The sequence below is a fragment of the Argiope bruennichi genome, chromosome 7, assembly GCF_947563725.1.
Source record: "Argiope bruennichi chromosome 7, qqArgBrue1.1, whole genome shotgun sequence".
NCBI lineage: Eukaryota > Metazoa > Arthropoda > Arachnida > Araneae > Araneidae > Argiope > Argiope bruennichi.
This window is the reverse complement of record NC_079157.1, coordinates 45,522,785-45,536,853: the sequence shown is the minus strand read 5'-3', so window position 1 is coordinate 45,536,853 and position 14,069 is coordinate 45,522,785.

Genomic DNA, 14,069 nt, shown 5'->3' with positions numbered 1-14,069 from the left:
AAATTTTGTGCAAACATTGAAGCCATACCGTATTTGAGTTTTTTGAGCTCAAATCCCTAAACTCAAACACAAAATCCAAAGTTCTGAATTTTATATTCTGCAGATTTTATAAAGGCATCAACACAAGGGAAGCTCCCATCAGCTTATCTAAGGATTAATGATATTCAAATTCTCGAGACATTCCACAATGACCTGGTAATGCTGAATGTTGTTACTCAACCTGTTTGTTGCATGTATGAACATCAAATGTAACTCAGTAACTTCATCCAGGATCATTTTCCAGAAATCTGACAAATGATCTTTAGAAGTTCATTCTTTTGTAGCCAAAGACTTCCCTTCCAAGAAACCATGTACTCAAATTTTATGCTTGGTTTTATTGTTATATTGTAGTCCATCAATAATGTGGGGAAACTAGAAGTTGCAGACTAGAAGTAGAATAATGTAATTATTAAGATTATGTTAGAGGGAATATATAATAGATTAATAGAATGAATATATGGTGAAATGAAATAATGCAAACAAAAAAAATATGATTCATCTCAATTTAAAAAAGGAGCATGGATTTGCTCCAATAGTAACACAATAGCCTCATGTTTAATTTTATTCTGGTGTTCAAATTTGGAATAATTATAAAATATTGTAATCCTAATTTTGAAATTGACCAAAATTGATGTATTTGTTACAAAGTACTTCACATAACATCCCCATAGAAATATCCGTTTCAAAAATTTACATTCACAAATTTTATCTTTTTATTTAAAAAAAAAAATAATGGTAATGCTATAAACTAAACAATGATAACGGAAATGACATTCATAACATATATAAGTACTTACTGATATACTAAAATAAAAGGAGGAAATACAAGTAAAAAATAACAGAATTGATAATATAAGCTTCAGTTACAATCAAGGGACAGAGACCCAGTATAAAAGAAATACTACCAAAATATGAGTAAAAAAAATTCCTAGATATATAATTAGAAATTTACTGTGGGAGAATGCAGTTTTAGCATGAATCGTTTATTGAGGCCAAGTGAGTTTTAACATTTTCTACTCTTACAACATTGTGAAGAATCCGTTGTTAAAAAAAATGAACGTTGGAATTTTTTATTCTTTAATGAAATTGTAACCATCCTATTGATTTTCATATTTTTCCAAGAACCTGGAATTAAAAATGCATTCCTGCTTTATTATTATGTAAATGAAAAGACTAAAGCTTTTTTTTTTTCCTTTTCTGTTATTGTGTAGTACTATCACAAAAGAATAGAAATTCGTAATAATAATAGAATAAAATTAAGTTTGGCCCTTACCAATAATATAATTGAATTACTTGTTCGGTGCGGATTTTCTTTACACATACTTTGTTGCAATGAATAATTTCACATATTCGATTTGTTAGCGAACGAAGAAAGTTTGGAACGCCATCTAGGTGTGTCCGTTGGAAGGTAAGACGGCAGTACTACTTTGTGACAATAGATGGCGTCACTATCGATTCGGGAATAGTGAAATCTCTCTTCATGCACTTCACTCCTTTTGAGATGGAGATTCGGTTTATATTAATCACCTGGGAAAATTTGTTGGGAATTCTGAAAAGGCGATAAACTAAAAATATAACATTCCTTTTTCACTGATAATAAAAATGCGAACTAAATTGAAATATCAGCTTATTTTGAGTTTTACGAACATCTTTTTATAATTATTTTTTCGATTGTTTACGGAAGACGGTATTTTTTAATCTCTTAAAGCAAAAATTTATAGTAAAAGTATCTCTGTAGAATATAAAGTTTTTTAGGTAACGTTCATTAGGTTTAAATAGAGTATTTAATTCATTTATTGATGTTAATTATATAATTTCATTAATTCATTTCATAGATTTCTATTGAAAGTATATTCAGCAAGAATTACATAAGCATAAAATTCTTGAATAACAGATAAATTTTTTGTCCCTTCTGAAAACATTTAATCGTTATTGAAGGAATCCACAAATTATTTAGGTTTGGTTTGGTTATATTAACGCCCCGTTTGAAGCAACACTAGGGCTACAAATTATTAGAGCTATTGAAATGCTTTAAAGAGATTGAATGAATTCGTAGTATTAGAAAAATAAAAGCACACATTTGCAAATTTAAGTTCTACAATTAAAAATAAATTTTTACTTTAAGGCAATAGGTGTTGGCTAAATGAGGTATTGCCTTAAAGGAATTACTTTAAGGCAATAGGTGTTGGCTAAATGAGGTATTGCCTTAAAGGAATTACTTTAAGGCAATAGGTGTTGGCTAAATGAGGTATTGCCTTAAAGGAATTACTTTAAGGCAATAGGTTCAATCCTTTGCTGACAATAGGATAGAGGTAAAATGAGAGGTAATGGTATTTATCGCCGTAAAAGAAAGTGTGTTTTCCTCATGTTGACGATGGATCCAGGTCAGAATGACAGTACTTAACATGAACGAACCGATACGCATCTAATTTCGCATTGTAATGATTTCTCGATGATTGATTTCGGACGAAATTTTCTTCTATTACTTCACCAACACATATTCTTTCTCACTCAATTTTCCGCGAGGTGAACACAAGTTGGAGTTTAATATCTCGAATATTCAATGAAATGTATACTTTCACAGACTGATCGAAAAAAATGAGTTCTCCTTAAAGTAATAGAAACCTAAGCTCCGCCATTTTTTGGGCAGTTTTTGAAATAACTTCTAGCTCGACCAAAAATGGGTCACGAAATTTTTCTGAAAATTCCAAGATTGTTTGGCACTACGCAACTGTAAACAATGGTATGCTGCTCAGAGCTTCGAGACATTGAGAAATTTTTATCTAAATATGATCTAAAGGTTATTTCATCGTTTTGATCACTACTTGCTACCATATTAAAAGTTCGAAATCTCTAAAGATGGTTTACACAGAGAAGGAAATTAAAACTAAGTTCTTTGAACGAAATTATGGGTTTATATACTGAACGACACTTTAAAATTCAATATCCAACGCATTTTCTTTTGGGATTACTAAGCATAACCCGATTTGGGATCTTCATTTCTTTTCAATTGCTTTAGATACGGATAAAACTTTTTCCCATTTGAAAGCAATGGATTTTTTTTAGTAACAAATTTTAATTTTTACCCAATAAATAATTTTTTTTAACAAGGGTATTGCTTGATTATTAATGATCCCTGATCCGCAAAAAAAAATTTTAGGGTGAGGCTCGTAAAAAAAAAGTGTTTACTCATTATCTGTTACTAATTATATAAATACTTCGTTTTCTGAGATACTGAATTACTACTGTAATGATTCAGCTTCTTCCTGGGTGACCACTGTGACATTCCTTTTTCCCACACTCGATAATGTACATTCCGGGCCATTCTTCATCAACGAAACTCCCACAGTGTTAAGTGCCTCCAGATTGCCAAATGGAAGACCCTCCTTTTAAGTACGGTCATCTGGCCAATTAGTGCTAATCCAGATAAGGAACCACACGTGCGTTCCCCAGGCAAATAAATCGTGTCTTCGAAAGGCGACAGTGTCAAACACTCCAGATGTCCTGCATTTTTCCCATGGTGGAGGGTGAATCATCAATGGACATTTTCCCACGGGCGACCAGAGACGATTCAGGTTGTTCTGAACGGTGATTGGGTAACAGGGTGTCTGAGAGGAAAATAAAAGGTGAGATTTTTCGGAGGAAGACGGAGAGGAGCTTCGTGTGAACCAAGGAGGAGAAGCTTCGTGTGAATCGGACTTCTGCGTAGAATTCCACCCGAAGAAAATTCGGTGGATTCCGAGAGCTACCCCCGGAGTAGCCTAAGACGCCAACAGCCTGTTAGCTGTTCTTGTAAAGTTGTTTCCTTCGAAATGGTTCGAGGAACTATTCTTGTGTAATTTTCGTGTTGTAAATAGCATCATTCATTTAACCTAGATTAGAAAGAGTTGTTTTTATGTAATAAAGCTGTAAATAAAAAAATTTGATCATATCGCTACCTGTTTTTGGATCGAGACTTTACACTACTTATAATACCGCTCATTAGCTTTAAAATGTATTGTAAATGTAAAAGGAGCTAAGAAATAATTAAGTGTTTATCTACATTTCTATTTAACACAATTAAGATAAGATTATAAGATTCGGCTATAGACATCTGTAATTTAATTTTTGTGCCATTCGATTTGCCATTGTTTCTCTGAATAATTTTTTTTATCTTCGAGTATATGACATACGTGCCTATACAATTATAGCAGCTTTCAGTGGGGCCCTCTGGGAAATTCGTAATTTAACCACTCTTATGTGGTATTTTCTATCAATGATCAGATATACAATTTTAGAAACATATTAACATGTTAATGCTTATAGGTAAGCAATCTATAAATTGTGTGAAACAAAAATCATTCAAAACATTGAAGACATTGACTATTTGTAGTTAAGTCGGCAGACGCAGTAACTTCTTCAATAATTGAAGCTGAGAATGGATGCTTCAAAATTTAAATTAGATTTTTAATGAAATAAAATTAATTGAAATTTTGTAATTTTACTCAATAATTTATTAAATAATATGCCAAAAGAAATTTTGGTATATTATTTGGGATAGTTAAATTTTTTGGCAAATGCAATTTTTTTTTCTTTTAAAATTTGATATGCAATAAAATAATGATTATATCATTTTCCACTTTCTTTTCAAGCTTTTTTTTTTTTTCGGAAAAAAAAAATGAAAAATACATTTTTTGAGCTTCTTTTTTCTGTATGCCTCAGGTTATTTATTTAACGATAACAACAACAACAAAATATCGCTTTCCGTAGAAACTATCTACAAACAGATTCAGAACATTTACACATATGATAACCGCTAACGAAATTCTGACTTTTCCAGTCAGTCAGATATTAGAGCATTATATTGTTACGGAACTTCCGGGGTTCTCGTCCGATTTGTTGGTCGATGAAGAGAACAGTTCTTCAGTAACAAAACACGGCGTTTTTTATTAAACACAACGACACTTATCCAAAAATGATAAATATATAGCCGAGACGAACAGAGTCGACCTTCTTTCTCTATGAAGGGCCCCGGGTGCAAGAAACCATTTGGTACCTAAATTTTTTTGCAAAGTGAAAAAAAAAAAAAATACAAACACATCTTACTATTGCATGTTTATTTAATACGTAATTTATTTTTGCTATTAATTACTTCAGAAAAATTGCATTTTTTTTTTTTTTTTTTGACGTTTAGTGAAGCAAATTCATTTAAGCGTTATGCACACATACTTCATCGAAGACAATTCTTTCTTAATTTTAATTTGTTGAAAGAACTCTCAGCACTTAATTATACTAACTGGCAATGTAAAGAAAAAGTTTTAACACAGTTAATACATTTAGAAATAAATCATTATAATTACTAATTAATAAGTACTGCAATATGTGTTGAGCGTTATTTACATTCCTTTCATTTAAAATCAAATCTTGTTGCAAAACGATTATTTGGATTAGGTTTCATCTATAATGTTATTATAAAACGTTACAAAGTCTTTGGAACATTTTTCTAATTCATGTTTTTCTAAAGTTATTATTTCAGTCATTAATTTGAAATATTTTTAAAATATCTTCTATTTGTACAATAACAGTATCAATTACAGTGTTAAAAAAATAACAACTAAATTCCCTTACGTGGTTTTGTATAACTTCATCTTCTGCTAATTCGAAATATAATTTTTCCCTTTTTCGAATTCTTTTTTTCAGGAAAATGTTCTGAAAGATTCAAATGACGTGCTATCACTTTGTCTTCGTCTAAAAATGAGTTAAATTTTGTTCCTAAATTTTGGATTTTAGTTTTAATTTTATTGACTAAATTAAAAGCCCAGTCGAGGACAATGGGGTTAATTCACGGTCACGTGTCATGTACCAAAGAAACCGCTTCTGTTCAATTTTCAATCGTTCTGCGCATGATGTCTGTCGATAAAGTTGATGAAACCATCGTTTTGTAAAAAATATTACGCTAGCCGATCAATTATGAAAAACTTCTGATTTTTTAAAAAAAAGATATTATTTTGAATTATTTAATCCAAATTTTCGTAGTTATATAATTTTATTTTTTATATTAAAATTTTAATTAGTATTTTCAATGGAATTATTGTTTTTGCATAATTAATTACCATCGCTTTTTAATTCGTTTGGTGCCACTTTATTCTTTCCTTTCCCATATCCCTTCCTTTTTTATCCAAAAGATACATTTTGACAAACGACTATGGCAGTGTTTTTGAAAAATTACATATGTTCGTTTTTACATATTATTTAAATATTATTGAATGTTGAATCTTATGAATATAGTTCTTTTAAAAAATAATTATTACTCTTAGATAAGTTAATATTTTAAAGCTTACTAATAAAATTATACATTTTTTTCTTATGTAAATATTTTTATTAATATTGAGACTTTGATGTTTTATGTTTGCTCAGAGGAAAGAACATGAAACTCAAATTAGTATATATTGAATAAATTATGTTTACAATTTCAAATTATAAAATATAAAAGGCATAGATACTTTTTTTAAAATCTATGCAACTTAATGAATCAGTTATTTCATTTTAATTTGTAGAAATCATTAAAGGAAAACAAACTGAATCAAATTTTCATTTACACATTACAAAAAAAAAATATAGATAAAATATATATGATAATTATTTGGAAAAATAGGATCAAATGGATGTTTTAATGCACTCACTAATTCAAAAAAAACTATTTACTATTTATCAACATCTATTTTTCTAGACACTTAGAAATAATATAAACACAGTATTACAAGAATGTCAATGTAAATAATGAAATCAGTTTTATTCAACAGAAACATCCTAGATACTAAACAACATTTTTTTTTATCACCAATAAAAACATAATGTTGAACAGTATACTTTTAAAACAGAACATTTATGAATTTTTTTAATGCTAAAGTTACATTGATAAAAATTACATTGAATGAATATCATAAAATAAAACAAAAACATATAATACAGTAAAGTTAATAAACAAGAATAAGGTCATGATAAATATATATATATAGAGAGAGAGAGAATTAAAATAGGATATAAAGAGTAGTTGAAAGAAACACTTTTATGCTTTTACAGAATTTTATAATTCAAAATTGATATGTTAAAGAAATAGAAAAAAAAAAAAAAAAAAGAGTCCAATATTTTCTGGAATGAATCTCTTTCTTTCTTAAAGAATCCTGAAGTTCTTGTAGCTCATTTTGCAAATTGCTGATTCTGTCGATTATTTCAGAAAAAATAATAGTCTGGGAAGTAGTCAGAGTACATTTCACTGAAATCAGAATTCATATAATTTTGCTTAATAATCAATTCTCTTGCATTTATATACTTAACTAAATGACATGTGTTTTCAAAACTTAAATATATATATATATTTCTTATATATAGCATTCAATTTATCAAATTAAGAGCACTTTTAATAAAATACATCAATTATATATATATATATATATTATAACAGTCAATAAGAAAATTGGATTTTTAGTAGTTAGTAAAGGATTCACTTACTAAATAAATTTTTAAGAAATTTATTCACTTCCACCTAAGTTTAGCATTATAGCAGTTGTTATTTTTGCAACAGGAATTTGTTTACTTACATTAATTAAATTTAGATAAAATTTTGTAGAAAAATGCAATGTAATATTCATGTAAACATTTTAAAACCTTCTAAGCATATTCAAAATTATCAGAAATTTCATCAAATGTGAATAAAGTAAATTAGAAATGCACTCATGTTTTTGTTTGATTGTTTTTGATGGCAAATCGCGTACCGATTTCTTTTTCTTCGAATAGTTTTTCTACCAAATTACTGGAACAGCTATATTTAATAAATGGACACACACTGAATGAATTCTTCAAAATGATCGGAGCATATCACCGACTTCGAAGGCTTGAAAAAATCTATACTAAAGCTATCAACCCAAGTCAGGATTGTTTAAAGGAAAATAAGAAAACATTTTATCATGACAGTCACTCTTATGTTTCGCATCAAAGCATGCATCCATCAGCACACCAGTATTTCTTCTGTTAACACATAATAAGAGGAAAGAAAATGACTCAAAAATTATAACTTCAAATGTAAACAAAAAATTGGATTCATGACAAGAAAGGATATTTATTTTATGTTTAATAGTAGGGTTTACAATATTGTCCAAAATTAGCACTATCGATAAGTTATTTCAAGTAAAAACAATGGGGTCAATTCATGTGACGTAAAAGTCACATGTCATGACCTATTCGCGCATGGCATTTAAGTTACATCCGCACCGCTTTCGTCGATTAGTCTGCCATTAACGTTCTCCGCCGAGTATGAAGCGGATTTTTTTGTTTACATTTGAAGTATAATCTTTGAAATATAAATCTTTGGCGTAAATTTAGTGTTTTTACTGAATCTATCGAGTGATTTTCGACGGTTTTTTTAGATGGATTACTCCATAGCATGCGGTTAATAGAAACCGAAAATTAAATTTATGTTTTAGACGAATTTTTTCCCCAATCCATTGAAAACAAAATTTGATGCAAAACTACAATTGTAGTCACAAATTCATGGGGCAAATAGAGCTTACATGCTTGTGAAAATTCTATTTTTAATATACGGAACAACAGACGGTTAACCAATTGACTGATTTGGTTCCGCATGAGATAGAATATTTATACATAACATGTTAAATCTATGTACCAAATTTTATCTATCTAGCTCTATTCCTTTTATCATGTTAATTTATATTAGCGCAGCTGGACAGATAGACTATATCTGAATGGATTTCGATCAAAATTTGGTAGAAAAAAAATTTGGTGTAAATACCATGAACCAAATTTCATTTGTCGAGCTCAAACGCTATTGAATTATCGCGTTCCAGGACAGACAAACAAACAATGAAAATTTATATCAATTTTTTTTTCTTTTGTACTCATTGAGGTTTGAAACGAAGAGATTCGTCAAAATATCAAGTCAAATTTTTTAAAGATTATAATACTTACTCTTTATTTCGTTAGTGAGAAAAAAAATTTAATTAAAAAATAAATAAAAATTTTATTGTTGTTGTTTTAATGTTGGCTATTTGTTTATTACTAGTGTTTAAAACCTCATTTCGTTGGATTTTGTTTATGTTTGTGATGTACAAAGAATTATATTTTAGGTGCTTTATATAAAACCTTATTATCTAACTCTTTACGCTTTTTTACTTATCGTCTTCACCTGTACTCAAGTAGCCCTACAGACTTTATAAGAATGGATTTCGTTGAAAATTTTAATGAAAGCTTCGAATTTAGTATAAAATCCATGTACCAAATTTCGTACATGTAGCTCAAATCGTTTTTCAGTTATCATGTTTTAAAAACATTTTTTCAAACTCGGGAAGATCTGAAACGTAGACAATACTCAAAATCATGACTTTCAATTTACTTAAATTTTATTTTATTTATTTATGTATTTTTTTTTATTTATTTATTTATTTATTTTTTTGAGAATTATAATTGTATGTGCTATCTACATGTACAAAATTTGGTGCATGGTTTTTATACCAAATTTGTAGATTTCTATCAAATTTTGAACGAAATCCATGCTCTGGAAGTCTGTACGGCTATTTGAGTACATGTGAACACGATAAGTACAAAACGTAGAGAGATAGATTATAAGATTTTAAAGAAAGCACCTAAAATATTGTGGGGAAAGGCAACGACCAGCATTAATACGAAAATATATTGATTATAATTAAAGGACAAAACATTAATATACTAACATAAAACACATAAAATACATGAGCGTGAGCTGTACGTCTTACAGACTCACTACCCAACTCTCGTCTGCCAATAATGGCGGGAAGGCATCACGTGATTAATGACGTGGCGCAACATGGCCAACATGGCGCCGTACAGGATACGAGATCTGTCAGCGCTTCCCACATCGGCCATCATGACAGGATAGGCGACCTCGCCTTATGGTATACAGTACAATGAAGTAAATATATAAAACAAACAGCAAATACAGGAAAATAATTTGTAAAATTGAAATATTCACAAGATAAAACAAATAAAATAGTCATACCATTCGTGAGAGCATAAATATATGTAGCAATACAATAGCGTGCACTGGAAATATCGAATAACTAACTAAAAATAAAAATAATATTAGTGTTGAACATATAAAAATATAATAACAACAAAATAAGTAGAGAAAAAAAAATCAAAGTCTATATCGTCCAAATATACAGACACAAAAAGAAGGAAAATAGTTCTCTTTTTCTTTAAATAGTGTTCAGTTTCTTCTTTTGAAAAACAATTCAAGTGATATATTCTATATTGCTGGACCATGGTTTCATATATTCTGCACAAGTTGAAGTTTTTGATGGTCCATTGAAGAAATCACACTTTTCAACATCGTATGTGTCGTTTGCTTTAATTTTGATCACTTTATATGGTCCGAGAAATTTTTATTTCAATTCGAGACCAGGGCCAAATTGAGTGCGCTTGATTGCGATGAGATCATTCAATTAAAATTTGTGAGCATGTTTCCTACGCAGATTGTAGGTACGGCGATTTTCTTCTTGGATTTTGAGGATTTGTTGTTTTGCCTCTTTACGGAGTTCATCACGCTGTTGGAGAAATGCAGACTGGATCTCTTCGTTGACAATTTCGTGGATTTTTATATCACGCTCAGATTTCATTTTAGTTCCAAACAGAATTTCGAATGAAGTAGAATTGATACTTCGTTGAAATGTAGAATTAATAATTTGCGGAACAGCAGCAACATGGCTATACCATTTTTCAGGGTTTTCTATGGATAGCTTGGAGAGTACAGCTATGATAGTAGAATTAAGTCTTTCTACCTGACCGTTTGATCTAGGAAATCCAGCTGTAATAGCAATATGGGTGATATGCTGATGCTCACAATATTCTTTGAAGGACGTAGATGTGAAAGCGGTACCACTGTCCGTAATAATCCTTGAAGGATTACCGAAAACTGATCTTTGGCATTCGAGCTTATTGAGAACTTCAGCGGTGTCGGTGGACTTGGTCGGGTAAAGCCACACAAACTTCGTAAAGGAATCGATGATTGCCAGAATATGCTTATATTTCTTAGAAGTGCTGGGAAGAGGACCCAAATGATCAATATGGTATGTATGAAAGGGAGTATCGTCTTTGTCAAGTGGATGCAAAGTGCCATCTAATTTGCCACGTTTTCTGTTATTTAGAATACATGTTACACAGTTGCGTATACACAGTTCAATTTTCTCTTTCAAGTTCGGAATAAAGAATTTTTTGTTTAACACTTCCTACGTGCGTTTTACTGCAAAATGGCCTCGTTCATGACATGATTTAATGATATTGGCCTGTATATCATCAGGTACGACAAGTAAATCGATTCCATCTATGTTCTTATATAAAATATTGTTCTTGACTATGTAGTTCTCGTAAAGTGCATTTTGAAGTAATGCTTTTATTGTTGTAATATGCTCATCTGTCTGTTGAGCTTTGAAAATTTTAAGACTGACACAGTCTTGAATGATCATGCAGCATGGGCGTCGATATGAGACATCTTTGAATTTTTGTAGTAGGACTGCCCCCAAGCCATCAATTGACGCGTCTGTGTGAATTTCAATGGGACTGCCTTGATTAAAAATAGTTTAAACGGGTTTTTTAGAAAGTAATTGTTTTAAGCGTAAAAAAAGCACTTTTTTGCTGAGCTTGAAATAGAAAGGGGCTGTCCTTAAGAAGCAGATCACTAAGAGGTTTTGCTATAGTAGAGTGTGAGGGGATAAATTTTCTAAAGTATCTCGTAAGATCTAAAAAACGTTGTACGTCTTTTGCATTTTTTAACTCAGGATAATTAAGAACGGCTTTAGTTTTGGAGGGTGAAGGAAATAATTTGCCGTTTTCTATTACGTGACCCAAAAATTCAATCTGACTATACAAAAATTGACATTTTTTAAAGTTTATATCTAGTCCATAATCGCGAGCTACTTTTAGAATAGTATTAAGGCGTTCGAGAGCCTCAGATTCATTATTTGCGGGAATGACGATGTCATCCATATACGAGAGGACAATGACTTTTGCAATAAGATCACGAGAAACAGCATTTATGTATCGCATAAAGACAGGAGGACATGAACTTAAACCGAATGGCATATAACGGAACTGAAATTGACCTGTATTTGTGACGAAACTAGTGTAACAACAACTTTTTTCTTTTACCGGCACATGAAAAAATGTTACGCAAATCGAGAGTACTGAAAATTTTAGCATTTTGAAGACTATCTAAAATGTCATCAATTAATGGTAGTAGATAATGGTCTTTAACTAATTTACGATTTAATTTTCTATAATCTATACAGACTCTATGTTTCCCATCTTTCTTACGAACTACGACAACTTGACTAGCATAAGGTGAAGAACATGGTTCTATAATTCCATTTTTTAACCACTCGTCTATCTGCGCATTTACTATATCACGTTCGGCAAAGGGTAAACGTCGAGGAGTGTGGAAAATTGGCTCATCGTCAATAAGCGTTATATCAAGTGCGATGTTCACGGTTTTAGTTTTGTTAGGTTTATAGGCTAATAAAATCTGTTCAACGTCACTGCGTTTTTGTTTAGAAATATTCGGACCTATATGAAACGTAGGAGTATCGGCAGAAATAGCCATTATAAAATTGTCAATTTCAACAGGATCATCAGATTTAGAAATTTTGGAAAATACAAAACCGTCAGATTTAATTGTCAAATTTGCCTGATTTATTACGTCGCAACCTATTATTAGATCATAAGTAGTACAATTATTAGGTACCACAGAAATAAAAACAGGAAAATTTTGTTTATCAATAATAATTTCAGATTCAAAGGAACCTATTATTTTAGTTTGGGAAAAACCGAATCCAGTTAGTGTTATCTTGTTATTCGTCAACGGCGGCGATCCTAGTTTAATCCATGCAGAATGTTTGAGAAGTGTCGAAAAACTACCAGTATCGACTAATCCGGAAAGTGTATTATTAAGAATAACAACCTCTTTATGCATATTCGACGGAGAATGCAATAAATGTAAAGTGTTGACATTATCACGTGGGGTAGAACTGTCATTCCGAGTAGTACGATGACAATCGGAAGATTTATGTCCGAAAAGATTACAAGAAAGACATTTAGGACCACGATTACGATTAGGGCAAGACTTTGCGATATGTCCAAAATCGTTACAGTTAAAACAACGCGTCTTACTGTTAGTCGGATTACTAAGATTCGATTTTGATTCTCTTTGTTGGACAGGGATTTTATGTATTGTATCACGTCTTTGGCCGTCATTAGCATATCTAGAATACGACATCTTTGAATTATTTGCGTTCATTGCAGTTACGATAGTTTAGAAAATTCGTTATTTTTCTTTAAATCCAGAATAACATTTTGCACCGTAAAGAATAATTTTATCAGAAGGGGAACCCTGTATCCCATTTATTGTGTATTGAATAACAGAACATTCATCAATAAGGGTTTCAGATTGATTCGCAATTTCACGCATGGCAATAAAATACTGCATAAAAGTTTCATTTGAGCGCATTTTACGTCTTTCAAGTTGTTTATGTATTTCAATAGAAGTTACTTTATCGGAAAATTCATTAATTAATGCACTTTTAAAAGCATGATAGGAATTTAGATTTCTTTGAGAGAATAAAAAAGATTTAGCTGCGCCGGAAACTAACCTCTTTGCAAAGATTAATTTTTGTTGTTCGCTTAAAGAAGGAAAAAGCGAAAAATCCTCTTCAACATCACAAAAAAAAAACTTTTAATCAAATAGGAATCATTGCCTGTGAAGTTTCTACAACTACCAGAGAGATCGCGTAATAAAAACAAAATTGAAGGTTTATATCATTCATCGTTAAGTTATTGGAGGATCATCTTCGAGTGATTCCCTTTTGGCGCCAGTAATTAATGCCTGACTGTTATTTATGAATGAATGTTACGGGGATGGGTAAGGAAGAATTATTACCCGTATTACTAGATGAACTTTTGGTTTGAAAAACCTTTTGAAGAGACAAAGGTTTTTCTTCTGTTTCCGA